Source organism: Triticum urartu, chromosome 5 (assembly GCF_003073215.2).
Source record: "Triticum urartu cultivar G1812 chromosome 5, Tu2.1, whole genome shotgun sequence".
NCBI lineage: Eukaryota > Viridiplantae > Streptophyta > Magnoliopsida > Poales > Poaceae > Triticum > Triticum urartu.
In genome coordinates this window covers 485,259,469-485,267,101 of record NC_053026.1, presented here as the reverse complement: position 1 = coordinate 485,267,101, position 7,633 = coordinate 485,259,469, and the positions used below count along the sequence as shown (strand labels likewise).

The 7,633-nt window shown below is 45.0% G+C and overlaps 1 long non-coding RNA gene across 7 annotated transcripts; it reads left to right on the top strand.

Annotated features, from left to right (window-relative positions):
* Window positions 1–2,087: 2,087 nt before the first annotated feature.
* LOC125510037 lies at window positions 2,088–7,211 on the top strand. Of its 7 annotated transcripts, XR_007284454.1 has the most exons (9): window positions 2,088–2,706; window positions 4,344–4,597; window positions 4,679–4,709; window positions 4,785–4,915; window positions 5,075–5,146; window positions 5,327–5,380; window positions 5,452–5,624; window positions 6,007–6,144; window positions 6,824–7,211. It is a non-coding gene; the product is annotated as an uncharacterized LOC125510037 (long non-coding RNA). The 7 variants fall into 7 exon arrangements; XR_007284453.1 differs by having other exon boundaries at window positions 4,679–4,915; XR_007284452.1 differs by having other exon boundaries at window positions 4,344–4,709.
* Window positions 7,212–7,633: the final 422 nt, after the last annotated feature.

The window sequence follows — 7,633 nt, the reverse complement described above, 5'->3', positions numbered from 1 at the left end:
CTCCCCCTTCCTTTCTCCCCCCTTTCCTTTCTCCCGAAAGCAAATATGGAAGGGGGGCGGGCGTGGCCAAGGGCAGGAGGCCAAGTAGGATTCGGTCCTACTTGGGGCGCCCCTTGGCCTCTCCCCTCTCCCCTCTCCCCCACCTATATATATATATGTGGGAGGGGGCGCCACACATAACCACGACAATTGCTTAACCATGTGCGGTGGCCCCCTCCACAGTTTAGTCCCTCGGTCATATTTTTGTAGTGCTTAGGCAAAGCCCTGTGGAGGTAGCATCACGGCCATCGTCACCATGCCGTCGTGCTGATGAAACTCATCCACTACTTCGCTGTCTTGCTGAATCAAGAAGGCGAGGACGTCACTGAGCTGAACGTGTGCTGAACACGGAGGTGCCGTATATTCAGTACTCGGTCGATTGGATCGTGAAGAAGTTCGACTACATCAACCACGTTAACAAACGTTTCCGCTTACGGTCTAAGAGGGTACGTAGACACACTCTCCCCTCTCGTTGATATGCATCTCCATGGATAGATCTTGCCTGTGCGTAGATTTTTTTTGTTTTTCATGCAATGTTTCCCAACACATAGCACAAAGGGGACATATGTCAGTAAGCTCAACATGCCGCGGGAATTTATTGGCCCGGGTAGCAAGTGAGTTGGTGACGATTCTCCAAGCGAAGACGGGTACCTTCGGGGGAGCGGGGCACCCCCATATGATCTTCCAGATGGCGCGACGACCATCCGATGCTCTGCTCATGGCGGAAGCCAATGGACGCTCGCGCTCATCCATGGCTAGGCGGTAGGCGGACCGAACGGTGAAGATACCATTCCTCTCTGGTGCCCATGCAATGATGTCGTCTGTGGCGTGAGGCGAGGTATGGATGCTAGTGATGACGTCGATAACCACCGGGAGGAAGTGGCGACGAAGAAGGTCCATGCGCCAGGACCCTTCGCCGTCAGGAGATCCGCCATCCTCCTGAGGCGGCATGTGCCCTGCAGGGACACGAGTTGACGCGGCGGCTCCCTAAGTAGCCACCGGTCACGCCAAATGCGACTATGTCGCCCGTCCCTAACGCGCCATATGATGCCCTTTTTCAAGAGCTCAAGGCCATGCTGAATCGCCTGCCAAGTCGGGGAGGCATTCCCCGCGAAGACCGTGTCTTCGAGGCGCCCCTCTGGGTAGTACCGCGCCTTGAGAACCTGCGCACACAAGCTGCTGGGATTAGTTAACAGACGCCAGGCTTATCTTGCCAGGAGAGCCTGGTTGAAAAGGCGAAAATCTCTGAATCCCAAGCCATCCTTGCCTTTCTGATCTTGTATCTTCGGCCATGCCAACCAATGTGTTTTCCGTTTGCCTTCCTTTACACTCCACCAGAAGTTCCTGACCATCCTGTTTAGGTCATCACAAACAGACATAATTAATTTGAACACATCCATAATATAAGTAGGGATTGCTTGAGCTACTACCTTGATTAGTTAATATATGAAGCCAGTAAAAACGTAAGAACATTTGCAATAAGCAATTTTGTTAAAAGCCCGTAGCACGGACATTCTACTAATTGCCATAAAAACGTTCATTTTACCATACCTTTCCAGAAAACGTCAGTACAATAACAGTTTCCTTTTATATAAATTATATATACCACTTTTGCCTTTTGCAAAAAAGAAGTCAAAATGACTATCGTGCAACGAAATGCAGCAACTTCTCGCAAAAAAAAACGAATGCTTGATTGTCTATGGACGTCTGGCGATCTGTGAAAGTGTGGAATATGGCCGACCGTTTGGAGGAGGGATTGATACGCCGCGCGGGGAATGAAAGAAATTTGCGAATTTGGCTAGTTCCCGCAGGAGCACTCGCCCGCTCAGTTCTAAAGCAGACACGGCCGTGGCCCGCTCATGGTTCGGTTGCCTGCTTTCCTCGTCCTCGCGCGCTAGCCTCCGGTATATATCTACTACCATTATAAAAGGAAGAGAGAGACAGATTCAAACAATCATATTCATCCATCATCAAAATCTAATGGCCCTTAATCCTTTAAAGTTTAACGCTACCAACCACGCAAGCCACGACAATCAATCAATCACTAATCTGCCCCGCACTAAGAAAATCGGTCGCCCACACGACCTCCACCTTCTCCTCCCGCACGACCTCCTCCTCCTCCCGCAGCCTGGCGCCGAACCACGGGAAGCCGCGCCCTTCACCGCCGCCTCATGCCGCCGGAGCCACGGGAAGCCGCCGCAGGTCGCCGGGAGCCCGCCCCCGCCGCGGGTCGCCGCCTCCCCAGCCGTGGGAGCCGCCCCGCCGCGCCCTTCGCCGCCTCCGGAGCCGTAGCTTGGCCGCCGCCACTCCGCCGTCCTCTCCTCTTGTGAGCCGCCCGCTCCTTCTGTGCTGCCGAACGGCTGCGCCAACACGGGCTGCCGCCGTCGCCTGTCGATACTCCACTCCGCCGCCGCTCCAGTCGCCCGTCACCGCCCGCTCCAGTAAGCCTCTGCCGCCCACTCCTTCTGTGCTGCCCAACGGACGTGCCAGCATGGGCTGCCGTCGCCACCCACCGATCCTCCACTCTGCCGCCGCTCCAATCGCCGGTCGCCGCCCGTCGAGTCGGCATCTGCCGCCAACCCTCCGCTCCTCCGCCGGCGCCGCTGAACTCGGCTTCCGTCGCCGCCGACTCTCTTATCCCCCACTTCGACGCTGGCCATCTATACGGTGAGGCCCTCGCCATCAAGCCAGGCAACTTTCACCCTCTATCTCTCTGTATCTCTCTGATCCTCCAAATTGATGCTTGTGATTCTGTTCTCTCGGTATCTCATGAGGTCCACTATATGTTCCTTCCACACAAGAGAAATTTCATTGCTGACTTGATTATAAGAAATTTCCACTCTTTGAATATAGGTCTGAATTTTAATAGAAATTTCCACTCTTTGAATATGGGTATGAAATTTTCACCAGCGTTGCTTCATGTTGTGCTAGCAGCTTTCCTTTCCATATATGTCTACATTTGTAGATTATGGAACCAACCATTCTTGCATGTGCAATGTCTCATTCTTCGTTCTTTTGATTTAATTGGTAATGGTAAGTTGGATTAGATTTTCAAATTCAGACTCTACATACGCTTGCCTTAGCCATCAGATTAGCATTGGGTCGCTTATTGTTTTTGTTCGGACTCTAAAATGTTTTTTGTGTGATCATAACTTCTGCTAAATTCGGGTCGATAGAGATCTAGCCGAACTAGCTTATATTAGGCTACACGTGCATTCCACAAGTTTGTTACTTATGCAATCAGAGATCGGTTGATTTGATACCTACGCACATATAGATACATGTCATTAATGCAATGAGACAAAGCTAATACAATCTACTTTTACATTTTTGTTTCATGAAATGACTACACAATGATATAGAAGATAGCGTGTGTACAAAAATAATCATAACGTCAATGTGTCCGTAACATTAGGAAAGTCAATTTAGTACCTGGTATATGAGGCCCAGTATATGATCCTTCCACGCAAGACAAATTGATGCGTGTGATTCTTCTCTTTCTGTATAATCCTATAGTTCATGGCCGAGAGTGGTCATTTTAGTGCACGATGTTCTGCATACACCGCAATGCCAAAGTAGCATTGTTGTGGGATAGTAGCCACGGAACTAGCGGTAAAAGGTGAATTATCATGATCCACGACAATGCCAAACGCAGCATTAAAAGGGTTACAGTCTGATTTTTGAGTTATTTTTAATATAGTTGACAAAATTCATTGTGTTGCTGAAATTGCCTTTTAAATGTTGTCTGGAGTCTGCACTTTCCCGCAATACCATGACGGACTGCTCAAGTGGCAAGAAAAATACCTTGTGAACTTTTCGAGGATGTTTTCAATGATCTACTAATATCTGAAATTCAGGCAATATCACTAAGATTATTCATATCTTCTTTATTTGCCTTCTCCCTAACAACAGATAGTTTATTTCTACTGGTTTAGACCATTGGCAGTCATCAACATTTGCTGCAGCTAAGGTCCTTTTTGTCACCTTTTTAGATGTACCTTTTTATACACAAAAACCTTTCTTGTTTCACTGAATCCAGGCAAGACTTGAGAGTTTACTTTTTGCACTGAATCCAAGCAAGACTTAAGATTTTAGGGTTACTTGTTTGCAACATTTAAAAATTCAGCTTCTCAATATTAGATGAGAACTTAGCATACCTTCAGTTAAGATCCATGTGTACTTTCTCCAACATTTAAGAATTCAGTCACATCCCTTTGTATTAAATTTATCCAGAGGTGTAGCATCATTATGTGCTTGTACTGATTTAAAATGTTCCCTATTTTTTTGACATGCCACGGATGAAGGATCATCATCCGCCTGCATCCCCATTAGGATCAGGGGAACGTTCCCCGTTTAAAGATCTGACAAATACGCCTACTCATGTGAATGCAAATCAAGCGGGTGAAAAACTGCAAGAACAAACACCAAAAAGTGGTCAAAATTGGTTTGCACGAATGTCTGATGAGAAGAGAGCGGAATACAACCAGAAGCGATGTATTGCCCGAGCACGAAGACACCTTCTCCACTACGATCTACTCACAGCGCCTACGGTTCAGAGGTAATGTTACACCGGACCCTGTTATGGGTCTTTCATCATTCGATCACTAAAATTGCTTTTGTTCACATTATTATATGACAGATGCATGTTCACTGAAAGTACTCCTGTGAAGGTACTTTGTCCATTTATAGTGTGTCGATGTCAAAATTCAGTACCCTGATTAGAGTGACCTTATTTCCATATGCAGTTGCAGATTTCAGTGTGATAGTTCCAGAGTGTACTTTGTATGATTTGTTCAAAATCTGCACGTTTATTTCCATCTGCTTTGAAGGCTGCATATTCTACTAACTTCCTGTGTAGAAGCATGCTCATAGGAAGGTAAATAGGATTCTTGAGTTCGTCTTTTGTTTTTGTTGACTGTAATGTTAAAGCAGAACGATTGATGCTGCTGCAGTTCATCTACATTGATTCTTGATTTACCCTTCTTATTACCATTTGCTAACTTAACCACCTCTCTCTCTCATGTTGTTTCTGAAGATGTTTTATGTGTCATGTCGACAAGGGTGTTTGATGGGAAATCTAGGAAGGATGCATATGAGGTGAATCAAGGTAATATATATGACATAGTGAAGGATAAACTCCTCTTCCTCATGTTGTTTCTGGATATGTTATTTTCCGTCATATAAGAAAGCTAGGATTTATTTTGGCCATGTGATTTCCGTAAACATATACTGGAAATATTTCATACAAAGTTTCCCTCATATCAAACTATTGTTTTTCTTCTAACAGGAAGCTGGTAGAATATGCAGCCTTCAAAGCAGATGTTTGTGAATTTTATGCCAGGTGAGCCTCTTTCATTTTAATGCTTGAGTGCATTTCTCTGAGCTTTGAAGTCCTAATAGTGGCGGCGGTAGGAACCCAGCCCCTTCTCCCTTGCCTGCTCCGGCAATGATGGAGGCGAAGAGGAGAAGCGCCAATAGGATAGGTCGCTATGAGCGTGTGAGGACAAGGGGTAACGCTCTGCGCCCTCTGCTGGGGCGGCAGCGCCACCGTTGCCACGTGCCTCGGCTTCTCCATCGGATGGAAGGTTACATCACCCCCCTTCTGCCACTCTTGCGTTCTTTGGTGATTTCTATGTATTCAATATTAACCGTTCTCGGATTTTGTTGTATTTCTGAAAAGCTATGAGAAGAAATAATTAATTTGCGCTTAATTACTGTAGTGGGGTAAGGGATATTCAGAATTTGTGGTCATATTTGTAGAACAACATCAGGGATAATTAATGTGAAAAGGGGATATGAATGGTTGTGGGTTCGGCCGGGGAGGCGACGGCGGCGGGAAAAAGCGGCGTGTCGTCAGATAGCAGTGACTACAGGAAGAATACTGTTGTGATGATTATATACATATATATGTATTTCAGTTCGTTGCTCAGTTAGTATTGATTTCTTATCACTTCCTTTTTCTTGTAGTCAAGTTTTGAAAGCATGCTTTGATGATAACTTCATCCGTATACTCTGCCGCTGGTTTCAAGTCATGAGCAGATGGAGATCATCAGTGCATCTTCTCTTTCGCAACTGCTACTGCAATCGACTCCTTTGCAAGCGCTGGTAAGATCTTTCTACACAGCTTAGCTACATCTCTCTTCTTAAATTTACTAGGATTTTTTTAGTTGCTTTTCCTCTAATAAGATGCATCATACTTATTATTGAATAGTTTATAAAATATATATTCTTGCTGCACATTTTGTATCAACTGATAACTTTGAAACTTTTCTTCTCTCATTAGATCATGCTTACTATTGGATATGCACATGAATAACCAAAGGCGCCATGACATTAGGCATTTCCTTCATTTTAGCCTTTTAAACTTATTTATATATCCGTTGTTAATTTAGTGTGATTTATTCTCCTGAGGACATATGGCTTTGGTCATCCTAAATTTTGTGTTTGTTCTTTTTCAGTCCTGGTTAGCTTTGCGAAACAATAATTTTTATAGCCCTTTATGTGCTCATGCCCAATTTCCTTATATTCTAACCATTCTAGAATAGTAGCCTTTCTGCACTGCTAAGATGTTGAAGCATGGTGACATGTTTAACTCATGTCAGAACTAAGCTTAGGGTAGAGAAAGGGTTGCTTGCATGACATCCATGTCATAGAGAAAATGTTAAATTCCCTTTCTCCATTCCTTACCGTGAATCTAACGCTTTATTGATTTTTTTAGCTTCTAGATGTTCTGCAACTATATACACAATAGATAATGTATGTCTAAACTGTAGTTCCACTCCAGGAGAGACTGAAAACTGTCCGACTCTTCCGGCTCACAGTCATTATTACTCCCATGGGTGGTTTTACGGCCACGGTCGAGCCTTCAAATTATAAAGATAACAAGCAGCCCAAATCCAAGAGGGAAACTAATTCAGTTCTTCAAAGACTGCTATTTTTTTGGTATCTTTGTTCCAACTTTTCATAGACACCACGTTCACGTGGATAATGTTTCTATGCTCTTTGAAGTTCACCTAAGAAAATAAGCATTCTGGAATGTTCATTGGATATTTGATTCCATTTTTACTATACAATAGACTAAATAGGCTACGCCCTTATATGAGCACTGGAGGTGTTCATCCAGTCGATTGCCATTGATTTGGGACATTTTTTATATAGTTATGATTTCGTCATGATCTTCTTGAACTACATATGGCATCCTTAAAAGATAATTAATGGGGTTGTATTTCTCCTTTTGTTCATAAATAAGGGGTCTTCCTAAAGAATGGATTAAAAAAACTTATACCCACATAAATTTGATGTGGTTTGATTGAGACGTGCACGTACACGTTTACTAGTTTCTTCGAAAGAGCTTTCGTTCTGTCTGCCACCTTGCGAGCATCTGCCACGTAATCGACCGTGCGTGCAACGGTGCAAGCGCCGGTTTGCTCAGCAGCTTCCACCGCGGACACGTAGTGCAGTACATGAATGATTGAATGGTGTATATGCGCAAGGACTAAACCGCGTGGGTCCGTGCCACGGGCATGCAGATGCAGCTTCATTTATGGCGCACGGTCTGCGGCCGTGGCTCCATTGCCGAATTGGGAGTTGCCTC